Source organism: Mustela putorius, unplaced genomic scaffold (genome assembly GCF_011764305.1).
Source record: "Mustela putorius furo isolate JIRA1106 unplaced genomic scaffold, ASM1176430v1.1 tig00003906_pilon_pilon_pilon, whole genome shotgun sequence".
Classification (NCBI taxonomy): Eukaryota; Metazoa; Chordata; class Mammalia; order Carnivora; family Mustelidae; genus Mustela; species Mustela putorius.
Window position 1 is genome coordinate 157,501 of NW_025422054.1, and position 13,911 is coordinate 171,411.

Consider the following 13,911-nt stretch of genomic DNA (forward strand, 5'->3'; position numbering starts at 1 on the left):
CCCTGTTCACTCGCCGTTACTGAGGGAATCCTGGTTAGTTTTTCTTTTCCTCCGCTGACTAATATGCTTAAATTCAGCGGGTCGCCACGTCTGATCTGAGGTCGCGTCTCGGAGGGCGCGCCACGTGGGCGCGACAGGGGCGCCGGCGAGGCCGGGAGAGGGGAAGGAGAAGCACCGGCCAAAAGGAGGACCCCGGCACGGGAAAGGCCACGGCCGACGCCCGCGGCCCCGGCCTCCGGCCCCGGGCCCCGGGCCCCACCCCTCAAGGGAGTGGGGGCGGGGGGCCGAAAACACGGGCGCGGGCGGGGAGCACGAGCCGGCGGCACAGGCGGGAGCCCTGCCGGGCTTGGAGGAGGGCGGGGGGAGAGGGGGGGGGGTGGGTTGACGCCAAGGGCGGCGGGCCGAGCGCGGCACGGCGCACACGCACGCGGGGAGGCGAGGGCGGGGGTTGGAGGGAGCACCGGCACGAAGCCGGGGCGGCGGGCGGGGGCGGGGGAGAGGGGGGGTCCGCGGGGCACGGCCCTCGCCCCCCGCCGCACGCCCCCACCGCCACCGCCCACGGGGCACCGCCGCCCGGGCTCCTTCTCCTCCCCTCCTTCACCGAAGCCCCCGCGAGCAACCGACGCACGGCCGCGGGGCCGGGCGACGGACGGCGCGGCGCGCCCGTCCTCCCTGGGCGACAAACCCCCCGTCGACCCCCGACCCACCGCGGGCTCGGGGCACGCAGCGCGGCGTGGCCGCAACCCGGGGGAAAGCGCGCAGCGGCGGGCGGCGCCGCGGCGTCCCGCGGGCCGCCGCCGGGGCACGCGTCCCCGGGGCGCGGCCCCGCGCGCGACTCGGCCTCGGCGCGAGCCGCCCCGACAGGGCGAAGGCCGGGATCGCCGGCGGGGAAGGGAGGGAGGGGGCGGGCGCGGATCCCGGACGCGAGGCGGTCCACCACAACGGGTCAACACCGGCGAGCGGCACGGGACCGCGACCCTCCCCCAACACACAACCCCGGGCGACCCCAAGACCGCGTGCGGCGCGAGGGATCTCCCCCCAGAGGAACCGCGGCGGCCACGGCCCTCAGCGCGAGCTCTCCTCTCTCCCTTTCTCGCGGGCGGGGCCGCCCCCCCCGCCCCGGCACCGGCCCCCCCCCACACACACACACGCCCCCCCACGTCCCACACCCGCCACCGCCGGGCGGACCCGGCGGGGCGAGGCGGGGGCGGGGGTCGCGGGCAGCGGGGACCAGGGGCACGGGGCGCGGGGCGCGGGGGAGGCCACCGTGTCTGCACTTAGGGGGACGGAGGGCACCGGCGGACCCGGGCCCTGCGAGGACAAACCCCCAGCCGCGCCACCCCCCCGGGGCGACAGACCCCTGGGGGGAGCGATTGATCGTTAAGCGACGCTCAGACAGGCGTAGCCCCGGGAGGAACCCGGGGCCGCAAGTGCGTTCGAAGTGTCGATGATCAATGTGTCCTGCAATTCACATTAATTCTCGCAGCTAGCTGCGTTCTTCATCGACGCACGAGCCGAGTGATCCACCGCTAAGAGTCGTACGAGTTTTGATCGTTCAGGGGGCCAACCCCCGGAGGGGCGCCCCCACCTGGCACAGCACACTCCCCCAGAGGGGTGCCTCCGGCCGGCCAGTCAGAGACAAGCGAGACCAGACTCCGAGAAGGTCGGAAAGGTTGGACAACGGGGCATCCGGCCACCGCGCCCCCCCACGCGAGGGGCGAAGCTCGGACAACCCCACAGGCGCCCAGGGGGTTCCCACCTACCCCCCCACACCCACCGAGGCACACGCGGGGCACACGCACACGCACGGCCCGACGGGGGGGCCGCCGGGCAGCCCCCTCCCGACGGCCGCGCAAAGACCGTGGCGTGGCGCAGCAACCCCAGCCCCGGGGGTGCGGTGGCGGGCGGCGGAGTCTGGGGGAGAAGGGAACCCTCCTCCCCACGGGCCCGACCGCCCCGACCCGAGGCGGACGGGCGACCCCCAAAGGGTCTTTAAACCTCCGCGCCGGGACGCGCTAGGTACCTGGACAGGGGGTGGGGGAACAGGCGAGGCAGGAGGGGGGGGGACACGAGGCCACAGGCCACCCCGCCTCGACGCCGATCCCATCCGCGGCCAACCCCGCGGGGCGCGGAATCCCCGACGCTGCCGGCCCGTGACGGAGGAGGAGGCCCCCCACGCCCCCGCCGGGCGCCGCCACCGGCCCCGGACGCCGACACCCGACACCGCCCTCTCCCCATCCCTTCCCACCCCCCAACGCCAGAGCCGCCGGGGGCGGGCCGGACCCCTCTCCCTTCCCAAGCAACCCCCAGAGCTCGCGTTTACCCACAACCGCGTCCCTCCCCGCACCCGCGAACCCAGGCCCCCTCTCGCCACAGAGGGCGAGGGAGCTGCAGCGGGAAGCGGGGCACGGGCAGGCAGGGCGCGCGCGAAGCGGGGGGGCGAGAGAGCAGGGGCGGGGAAGGCGAGGAGCCGAACCCGGGCCCGAGGCCTGGGCGGGGGGGGCGGGGCCCGGAGGGGAGAGACACGGAGCGGGGAACGGCAGGGTCAGAGCAGACTCCCGACGGGAACCGGGAGAGAACCGTCCAGGGCGGGCGGCGGGAGGCGGCGGCCGGCGGGCGTCCCGCGTGAGCCGAGGGCTCGGAGGCCCCCCGGGGGTGGGGGGGCGGGCCCGAACCACCCCCCGGAAGGCGCCACGGGGGCCCGCCGCCGCGCCGCGCGTCCCGAGACGCGCCGAGGGCACCGTGCGGGCGCGGCGACCGGGAAGGACCGGCGCCGAGGACGAAGGCGGCGGCGGCGGCGCGCGCGCCCCTCCGCAAGCCCTCGACCCGCCGTCCGCGGGGAAGGCGGGACTCGGGAGGGCTGAGACCAGGGGAGACCAAGGCAGGCGCGCCAAAGGGGGCGCGGCGCGGCGGGGGGGAGATGGCCGCGGCGCCAAGCCCCCGGCGGGGAAGACGGGCCGGGGAGCCCGGAGGGGACACCGGGGGGGGGGCGGGAAAGGCGCTGCGCCATCCCCCCCCCCCCTTCCTCCGGGCGACCCGGCACCGTCCTGCCGCCGAGGCCGCACCGCGGGGCTCCCCACTCGCCCCTCGGGCGCCTCCTACCCCCTGGCTCCTCAGGGCCCTTTTTCCCCCCGCGCGCACTCCTCTCTCGTCCCTCGCGACCAGCGGGCCGGCACCGCACCGGCCCGCCCGCGCCGCACGGGTGAGGTGTTCGCGAGCCGACGGGGCCCGACAGGCCGGCCGCCGCCGCGATCTCGTTAATGATCCTTCCGCAGGTTCACCTACGGAAACCTTGTTACGACTTTTACTTCCTCTAGATAGTCAAGTTCGACCGTCTTCTCAGCGCTCCGCCAGGGCCGTGGGCCGACCCCGGCGGGGCCGATCCGAGGGCCTCACTAAACCATCCAATCGGTAGTAGCGACGGGCGGTGTGTACAAAGGGCAGGGACTTAATCAACGCAAGCTTATGACCCGCACTTACTGGGAATTCCTCGTTCATGGGGAATAATTGCAATCCCCGATCCCCATCACGAATGGGGTTCAACGGGTTACCCGCGCCTGCCGGCGTAGGGTAGGCACACGCTGAGCCAGTCAGTGTAGCGCGCGTGCAGCCCCGGACATCTAAGGGCATCACAGACCTGTTATTGCTCAATCTCGGGTGGCTGAACGCCACTTGTCCCTCTAAGAAGTTGGGGGACGCCGACCGCTCGGGGGTCGCGTAACTAGTTAGCATGCCAGAGTCTCGTTCGTTATCGGAATTAACCAGACAAATCGCTCCACCAACTAAGAACGGCCATGCACCACCACCCACGGAATCGAGAAAGAGCTATCAATCTGTCAATCCTGTCCGTGTCCGGGCCGGGTGAGGTTTCCCGTGTTGAGTCAAATTAAGCCGCAGGCTCCACTCCTGGTGGTGCCCTTCCGTCAATTCCTTTAAGTTTCAGCTTTGCAACCATACCCCCCGGAACCCAAAGACTTTGGTTTCCCGGAAGCTGCCCGGCGGGTCATGGGAATAACGCCGCCGCATCGCCAGTCGGCATCGTTTATGGTCGGAACTACGACGGTATCTGATCGTCTTCGAACCTCCGACTTTCGTTCTTGATTAATGAAAACATTCTTGGCAAATGCTTTCGCTCTGGTCCGTCTTGCGCCGGTCCAAGAATTTTTCACCTCTAGCGGCGCAATACGAATGCCCCCGGCCGTCCCTCTTAATCATGGCCTCAGTTCCGAAAAAACCAACAAAATAGAACCGCGGTCCTATTCCATTATTCCTAGCTGCGGTATCCAGGCGGCTCGGGCCTGCTTTGAACACTCTAATTTTTTCAAAGTAAACGCTTCGGGCCCCGCGGGACACTCAGCTAAGAGCATCGGGCTCGCCTCGCGGCGGACCGCCCGCCCGCTCCCAAGATCCAACTACGAGCTTTTTTAACTGCATTCCAACTTTAATATACGCTATTGGAGCTGGAATTACCGCGGCGTTGCTGGCACCAGACCCTGATTCCCCTCCAATGGATCCTCGTTAAAGGATTTAAAGTGGACTCATTCCAATTACAGGGCCTCGAAAGAGTCCTGTATTGTTATTTTTCGTCACTACCGCCCCCCGGGTCGGGAGTGGGTAATTTGGCCCTCCCGGGTTGGTTTGATCTAAATGCCACCTTTCCTCCCCCGAGGGGGGTCAGCCCGGGGCCCGGCACTTTCCTTCTTCCCGGTTCCTCATTCTACCCCCGAGCACGAGAGGGTTTTTCACTCTTTCGGCGCGGCCTTTCCCCTTCTTTCCCTTTCTTTTCCCCACCCCCCTCCCACTCCGGAGCTCCGCTCCATGGGGCCCTCTTCGGGGGGAGCGGGGGGGAAGACCTCCCCCTCGCCACGTGCCCTCCCCCGTTTTCCAAACGGCGAAGGCGAGGCGGGAATGGCCATGGTCTCCCCTCCACCGCGGACGAGGGCACACCGGCGGCGGCGCCCTTCCCTTCGAGGGGACGGCTCCAACCCACCCCACACCCACACCGGGGCGCCCCGATGGCGGCGCGCGGGCGGTGCCGGCCCGGCGCGCCGCGCTCCCATGCGGGGGCAAAAAAGGGGGGCGAGGGGAGCCGGGGCCGGAGCCCGACCTTTCCACACACCCAACCACCACGGCGATGGCAGCGCGCGGGCCGCAAGGGCCCACAGGCGGACCGGCCAGGACCCGACCCGCGCCCGGGCCCGGGCGGGCCGCGCCACCCTTTAGCGGGGGGGGCGCACGGCGTAGGGCGGGATGTTCCCGGCCCCCTCGTCGGCCCAACCACGACACCGAAACCCTCCCTGCCTTCTGCCTTCCCCCCCAGACAACGGATGGAGAGATCTCCCCACAACGGGCCCCCTTCTGGGCACCAGCGCGCCGGGGCCCGGCACCGGGTCCTTTTGCAGACGCGGGGAGGATGCCCGCAAAAAGGAGACAAAGGCTCGGCGACCTTTTTTTTTTGTCTGCCGACAAACCTTTCCCCACGTGGAAGAGGACCGCGGCCGCCGCGAGGGAGTCCCAAGAGCCCCCCTCAAAAGGCGCTTTTCCCTTTCCCTCTTTTCAGGCCACCTTGGGCCCACGGGGTCCCACCAACCCCCAAGGCCTCCATGCACCAGCCTCTTTTTCTGGTATTGGGGCGGTCCCATGTCACCCGAGGGACAATGCCGGTCCCCCGGCCCACCTTCTGCCGGCCCTTGCCACCTCGCGGGCTTCGGGACCCCGGCCACCACGGGTCACAGTTCACGACCGACCTCCCCCTTCTCACATACAACTCTCCCACACGCACTTTTTTCACTCTTCCCCTCCGTGCCCCCGCTCGACTTGGACCCGCGCGGCCTCTCCGCCTTTTCACCGGGGGCCGAGGCTTTTTTCGCCCAGGGACTCTCCCCCCCTCCCCCAAGAGCCCCCTAGAGGCCGGGGATTTGGAAACTCCCAACAGCGGCGAGGCCCCTTTTTTGGTTTCCCGAAGGGAGTGGATCGAGGGCATAGCGCCCCTTCAGATCCGTCCAGGCAAGCCAGGGACAAAGTGGGGGGGGTCGGCGGCGACGGGGAGGGTGCCCAGCGGGCGACGGCTGTTCAACCAGCGCGTGCAGAGCGGTTCGGGGGGAAAGGGCACACCAACGAAGGCGCGAGCCCGGGCCGCCCAGGTAAAACACTGCACGGGATCCCACCGCCACCAGCACGAGAGGCGGCTCCCGCGACCCTGGGGACGGCCGGCCGGCCTCCTCCCCAAGCCCCCTTGGCCGCCCCCCCCACCTCGAACCCTCCCTTGTCCCCCCCCCCGCTGGGGCCTTTTTTTCCCCCCCCCCCCCTCCCCCCCCCCCTTTCCACCGTCTTTTTCCTCTTCCCCCCCCCCGTCCTCCTAGTCCTCTTTCCCGGAACCACCTTTTGTTTCCCCTCTTTCCCCCCCCCATAGGCGAGAGCCCGGCCCCGACCCTTTTCCACCACCTCCCCCACCAAATTTTTCCCCCCCTCAGGCACAATCCCGGAGCGGGCCTTCCTTTTGTTCCCGCTTCCCTGCTTCTTTCAGGTGCTTTTTCCACCCAAACCATCCCTTGGGGAGTTTTGTTTTCCCGCACTCCACTTCCCTCGCCCGCACCCCCCCCCCCCCCGTGCCTTTTCTGTCCTTTCCCAGGCCCGGCTGGATCCTCCCCCCACCTCTCCCGGACGGGGGGAGGCGCAGGCCGCGGTAGGCAAGAGGAGCTACTCTTCTTCCCCACCCCGGGGCCCTGTCAGGCCCCTCGCGGAGAGAGGGGTTTCTGCCCAACACACGCTTCTTTTTCCCCTCACCCGTTTCTTCCCTTTCCTTTGCCAACTCCCCGTCTCTTGTTGGAGGGGCAGCCTCCCTGGGGGGTTCCGGTAAACCTTTTCCGGTTTTTCCTTTCTTTTTTCCCTCCCCCCAAGGCTTTCTCCCCCTTAATCTTCTGCCCTTCGTCCCCCACCCTTTCTTCCCCCCCCCCCCCCCTAGCCCCCGAGACTTCCCCCCCCCACAGGCCTCCAAGTTCCTGGGGTCAGGGGTGGCCCCCTGCCCAAGGGATCTTCTTTTTGCCCATCCCTGAGCCCCTCCCGCGGGCCCCTCCCCGAACAAGGGCCCCCCGCCTTTTCCCTCTCCACTTCCTTTTCCCTTTTTCCCCCCCCCCCCCCCCCCCCCCCCATCCCCCCACTCGTCCTTCCCGGAACCTCCGTAAGCCCCCGTTCACCGTGGCCACGAGAGGAGCGGAGACGGGCACGGCTTGCTGGGCCTGTCCCAACAGCGGCAGCCCCCGGCTGGCCAAGCGCAGAACGGTCCTCAACACGACCCCCACCAAGTCTCTGTCCACTTCTCCCCCCTGGCACGACGCGCACCCAGGGGACGACAAGGCGCCCCTCACCCACACAGAGGGGGGCGGGTTGGGGCCTTCCCTTACGCCGGCTCCAGCCCCTCCCCGCTTTTCTGACTTCACACCCCCGACACAGCGGCAGCCCGAGGGAAAATCCTCGCTGCGAAACAAAACGGGAAACCCGGAAACGACTCCACCGCTTCGGCCTCAAGGCACCTGAGACAACCTGGAAACGCTCCAGGGGCACCACAGAGGGCCAGGCGCCACGCTTCCCTCCGCCAAAGCCCAGGCTTGAGCAGCGCGGCATGGGACAGCCCTCCCCGCCACGGGGAGGCCCCGCTCACCCCCCAAGACGCCAAGAGAAGGCTTTTCGTTCTTTGTCCGCTGCGTTCCCCTTGGCCCCACACCCCACGGGCGTCCCTGACCTGAAATAGCCAGGGAAACCCGTGGGAAAGTCTTTCGGGCCCCGGAGCCCACACCCCCCCGCACCCTTCCCCTCCCCCCCTACACCACCCACGACAGCGGGGGGCAGAAAGAGGAGGAGCGATGGGACCCGCGGGCAGAGCGAGAAGCACGGTCCCATTCACCATGAATGTCCGTCCCTCGTTGACGCGGTTTAGGCCCGCCCGGGAGAACACGACATCACCCAACATCGATCAGCAAAAACCGTGCCCAAGGAGGCCCCCAGAGGGGGGAAACAACCGGCCGAGGACATCCACCAGAAGGGCCTGCTTTTCAGCCTCGCCGGCCCACCACCTGTCGAGCCTAGGGCAAGAACAAGCCGGGCAACCCAGGGAGAATGCCTGACTTCTTTTGCTTGGCACGGAGCCTTGCGGAACGGAACGGGGGTTGCCACAAAGGCCACAGCCGCCTTTTGCCCGCAACGCAGAGTGCACGTGGGGGGGGTAACAAAAAGGACCCACGTGCCCACCTGCCCACGCAGCCCTCGGGTTTTTCTGGGTTGCTGGAGACCCAAGGGGCAGACAACACAGCCCAGGCCACCTGGGGGCAACAAGAGCCGGCATCGCACAGGCCCACGCAGACGGCTCAAACAAGCGAGGGCCGAGCCGGATTTTCCTTCCCACCACGGCCAGCCGCCCGGAGCCCCGCACGCACCCAGAGGCCCCACATCTCTAAGGCTAAAGGCAGTCACTCAAAACAGCGTGTCCACCATACCTACTGGCAACAAAAGTGCTCCTTTCAGGGGACCAAAATACAGCCACGCCATCAGGCGGGGGCCTAGCCACAGGGTCACCGGGACCCTTCGTGGGAACCCCCAGTGCCCAGCCACTTTGGCTCCCAATGCCTTAACCGCTCGCATCACCCTACTCCCCAACAAACACGCCCCACAACACACACACACACACAACACACACACCCCCAAGAAAAGGGTGGGTGCGCCCCCCACGGAACCCCTAGGGCCATCTGGTCGACCCCCGGGAGCATGGGGGAGGGGGTAGCCGGGGACCGAAGACCGACGCAGGGGGGTTGGAGCGGGGTGGGCTGGGCTGGCCCCCCCCGGCTTCTGCCCGGCTCTGCCCGCTCTGCCGGCTCTGCCCGGCTCTGCACGGCTCTGGCCCGGCTCTGCCCGCCCCTCTGCCCGGCTAGCTCCTCCCCTGGGTCCGCCTGCTTCGTCCCAAGGGTCCGGGACTCCCCTTCGATTGAAGAATCGGCTTTTTTTGGGGGGGGGGATCTGCCGGCGCTGGGTCGCCCCTCCTCCGGCCCGGGGCACTTCCCACCAGGGGGAGGGCCCTCAGGACCGCCCCGGGACGGTCACTTCTGCGGGCCGTGGTGGGGCCGGGGACGTGGGAACCGGGGGGGCGGAGGGCCGGGGCGGGAGGCGCCCCCAGGGGGGCCCGGACCTCCACGGAGGCTCGCCGGGCTTTTTGGAGGCCCTCGCGGAGCCCCTTACCTTTTCTGAGCTCGGAAAGGAGGGGATCCGGTCCCAATCCGTTCCCCACCTACGCCGGCGGGGCCTCGGAAAACTTGCTTGTAGAAATCGGGGGCGGACGACCAGCTTCCGGACCCGGGGAATTTCGTTGCCCCCGCCGGACGGAACCCTCGCGCCATCCCCATTGCTTCCATCTCCGTAGATGCCTTTTTTTTTTTCACGCCGAGTCCCCCAACCACCCGGTTCGACCGGGGACCCGCGGGCACCAGAAGGCCTGACGGGCGGCCGGAGCCTCACCGGCCGAAAGGGCGTCCTTCGCCGCCGCGGCGCATCACCCTCTTGCCTTTTCTCGCCAGGGTAAGGGGGGCCGGAGCTGGATCAAAAGAAACCCCGGCAAGCTTTTTTTCTGGTGCCCCCCCTCCAGGCAGCCCCCAACCGCTCGGCTACGGGAGAGCGAGGAGGAGGAGGAGGACGAGGCTAAACGGCGCCACTAGTTGGCTACCAAAAATTTTTACGCCCTTTTCAAAAACTTAGCTCCTCCCACTCCCCCTGACCTTGCGCCCCGACACTCCCGAGAAAACCTGAGGCTCCCTCTAGGTTCGCCGGCTTCCCGGGGAACTGCAGCTCGCGGGGAACCGCCACCAAATGCCACCGGGCACCCTTGGGCCCGATGTCCCGCCCAAAAAGCTCCCAGCGGGGGAGACCCGACGGGGATACTGTAACACTGCTGGTGCCGCCGCCAGGTGGCGCCGACAACCCGCCCGCGAAGGAGAGACACCGAGGCAGGCCCGGAGCCAGGGTCGTGAAGGTCCGCGAGGGGCCCGGCCACACCAGACTCCCTTTCGGGCGACCGCCCAATCCTGGTTGTCCATCAAGGGTTTCCCACCATCGGGTCCCCCCCTCCGGTCAGGCTCCTCGGGATCTCTTCCCCGGAGGCAGCTATCCTCCAGCAAGCTCAGAGGATACACGAGTTAAGCGCCCCACCCCTCCCGCCTGATCCAGGGCTTCCGAACATCACCCCCCCTCCACTTTCCACCAACTAGTAACTACCACACCACCCGCAGGACACCCCAGGAAGGCATGACCACAGCGAACGCGGTTAGGAGCTCACTACAAGTGACACAAATAGTCCCGGGAAAAAAAAAAGCGCACACCCACCAAGGGTTCCGCAGGAACCCCTGGAACTGAGTGAAGTCCTTCGAGGTGCAGCCCCCCCCACTAAAAAAACAGACCATCCAAACATCCTCCGTTTAGCGAGGCGGCTGAGGAGGGGAGGGATGAGCGGGACGAGGCTTACAGCCCGCTAGTACCAGAGAAAACTGAACGTTGAAATCACCCACCTCTTCGATTGCCGCCCCGAAACTTCATGGGGGGTCGGGGGCTCACCCTAGAGGTTTCCAGGAAGCCCCCGATGTCGAGGGCGCCAACACCTTTTCCCAGCTAGCCGATTTAACCGTGGAGCCCACCCCAGCGGGGGGACCCCATTTACAATGGCGCCCTCCAGGTTTCGGGCAGCTCCCCCAAGGGCCCTCTCCCCGGGGGCCCGGTAGCACTGCAGTGTGGAGCCGTTTTTTCCAGCCCAATTTCTCCTTGTCCCCCCAAAAATGCGACGGGAGGAACAAGCATCGGGAGAAGGTGAGCTGCCCGGAGTGCACTACCCAGCCAAGTCCCCATAAACGCGTTTGTTGCCGACACTCCAACACACCCCAGGTTGCACCCCCCACACCCCCCCACCAAGAACCCCACACACTGCACACCCCATAAAACCATAACACCAAATTCCCCACCCACCCACCCATTTACCCGCCAGGATGAAAAAAACTGTTCTCTGTGAAGCATTCAACCCTGAGCACTCACTATACAAAGTAAATGAGGAAAACGCAGTATCAAGAGAGAAATCAAGCAAGAAATATGTGAATCTGAAGGCTGGACACCTAATTGATCGAGAGAATCCCTGGACAATGGGACCCACACTGGCCCAGAAACTGAAAAATTGGTTTTCCAACCCAAGTAAAGTTTCCTCCGTAGTTTAGCTTTCCAAGTTTCACATTCTTTTAAAATGCCCACAAAAAAATACTTTTCCCCAATTTTTTGTAAGAGTTGCGATCCAAAATAAGGTTTCCCAGTGCAAAGTTCATGGGCGCAGACTTCACACCCTGTGATTCAAGTTACACATTTCTTTCAGGGGAACCTAGCTAGTGTCTCAGTCCAGGAGGGATCCCCGAGGAAGGCGACTCTCTTGATCTGTGGGGGTTCCCTTAGTTCCATGGCCACACTGGGGTGGGTGTACAGAGCTTCGACGGCCCAAAGACACATCGAATCGCTATGTCGATTTCAAAAAAAACACAACAAATAGGGAAAAAAAAACAAAAATCAGAAATAAAGTCTTTAAACTTTTCGAATTCCTTTTTTTTTTTTTTTTTTTTTTTTTATTTTTTTTTTGGTAGATTAGAGGGGGCCGTGGGAACCCTTTGATGTTGGCAGGGGGGGACACAAAGAGAGGGGGGGACATAGTCAATTTCCATCAATGAATCAATTGAACGGAACAGATACCCCAAACAGATATACCCAAGCCCAAACAAAGGTTCCACCCTGAGATTGCCTAAACTATAACCATAACCGCTATTTTTCTGCTTTCTGCACCTTCCCTTGCTAACCCATGAGGAGATGGAAAAAAAAAAAATTAACCAGCAACTTTCTATAAGCCACTCTGTAACCACACACCCCCGCCCAGAATTTGAACCTGGCAGAGTGGGCCGCTCCCGGACCCCCACCCGGCTTGGGCCAAGAGATAACAGTCATCTGGCACCCAGACAGGATGACCCCCCCCCACCCAGGAATTGGGACGTGACAAATGGGACTGCTCCCGGGGGACCCCCCCAGCCCAGCCTCTGGGTGGCAAGAGATACAACCATCTGGCACCCACGCGGGGGGCTTGTCACGGGGAGCCGGACCCACAAGGGCCAATTCCAGAGTATCCAGAGGTTGACCCCATACCCTAGCGGTGCCCCACCAATGCGTTTTGACCGCGGACAGAATTTGGGGGATGACGCAATTTTTCCTTTGACCTAACACAATTTAATCTGTTTCCCAGCGCCCTCCCCCCCCACCCCCCCTTCTGGCGTAGGCGCGCCAGTCATATGAGAGAGTTCCTGTGTGAGGCTGTCGGAGGGACAGGCAGTCTTTCAGGCCCCTGGCCAGGGCGGGCCTCGCCTCCGGCACAGTAGTAAAAAGACTGGATGCGCCTGGCTAGTTTGCCTAGGGGTTAGGATTGCCTCGTGATGGACTAAGCGGCAACGCCCAAAGATGTGACCCTGTACAAAGAGGAAGTAAACAGCATTGGTTGCTAGCGAACGTTGTTGTCGTTTAGGTTAGTCTTTCGTGGGTAAACCCTGATTCGTCGCTCCCTCCTGTACCCTGCTCGCTGATTTGGTCATGTTAAGCATTATTATATTAAGTGTGTAGACTTGCAGAAATAAAGAGATGAGAAGAGAGAGAAGATGCAGATGGCGAAACCGTAAAAAGGGGGGGTTATTGTTTCGTGTCCTTGCGGGGGTTGAGGCATGGTCGATAAAGTGCGGCAGTTGTCCAGCGCTGTTTGATTTTTCCCGAGGTCGATGGTGTATGTAGTGATTTGTTATTTGATTACTATGAGGCGTGTTTTTGTTTATGCTAAGTCCCAGTGGGGCTGCCTCCCAGTCCCTGACACATACCCTATTCCCCCAAACAAGTGCAGTTTAAAAAGTGAGCCGTGATCCTGAGCTCAGGACCTCTTAGCGTCACCCCCGGCGGCCGGCAACCCCAGTGCGGAGGAGGTCCTGGGGTTCGAACTCCGTAATAAAAACAACCCTTGCTGTTTTGGCTTTGACTCTGGACTCTGGTGGTCGTGAGACTTCCCTCGGGACGCTCCTTGGTTGTTTGGGGGGGGGGGGGGGGGGTCTCGGAATTTGGGCATAGCACACCGATGATGGCGCTCCCTCCAAAAGGCCATTCAAAGGAGGAGGAAACATTGTCACATGGCCCACCTCCCCACGAAATCAGAGGACAGTCAGTCATCAGGGACATCCCACAGGCCCCAACACGCAGGCAAAGGCACAGACAAAGTAAGCAGACAAAGAAACAGGAATACTGGGGGGCACCTGAGTGGATTCATCAATGGGTTAAAGCCTCTGCCTTCGCTCAGGTCATGATCCCAGGATCCTGGATCGAGACCCGCATCTGGGCTCTCTGCTCAGCGGCAAGCCTGCTTCCCCCCTCTCACTCGCCGGTTGCCTGCACTCTCTGCCGACTTGTGATCTCTCTCTGTCACAAAATCAATAACATAAATAACAATCTTAAATAAGAAGAAAAAAAAAAAAAAAGAAAGGACCAAAGAAGAAAGAAAGAAAGAAGAGAGAGAATCAAGGAGAGAAGAGAGAAGAAAAGAAAGAAAAGAAAAGAAAGAAGATAAAAGAAAGAAACTTTGGGGCGGCAAGCCTGCTGAGTGGCTCAGTCTCGGTGAAATGTATAATGTGAAATGTTCTCTGCCTTCAGATCAGGTCATGATCTTCCGGGTCTGTGGGATTGAGCCCCGCATCCATCGGGGGCTCCCTTACTCAGCAGAGGACTCTGCTTCTCACCCTCCTGCTCTCTGACCCTCCTTCTGGATCCTTCGCTCCTTCGCTCCTTCACCCGCTGCTTCTTGCCCTGCACTCCCTACCTCCT

General features: G+C 64.2%; 2 non-coding genes across 2 annotated transcripts in view; both read right to left on the bottom strand.

Moving 5' to 3' along the window:
• The window catches only part of LOC123388636, a 4,698-nt gene extending 4,594 nt beyond the window's left edge, over positions 1-104 (bottom strand). Inside the window, exon 1 of the ribosomal RNA XR_006603093.1 lies at positions 1-104. This exon is cut by the window's left edge and continues 4,594 nt beyond it. This is a non-coding gene — a ribosomal RNA (28S ribosomal RNA).
• A 1,281-nt stretch (positions 105-1,385) lies between these two features.
• On the bottom strand, positions 1,386-1,538 carry LOC123388642. The gene has a single exon (XR_006603099.1). It is a non-coding gene; the product is annotated as a 5.8S ribosomal RNA (ribosomal RNA).
• Between the last annotated feature and the right edge of the window lie 12,373 nt (positions 1,539-13,911).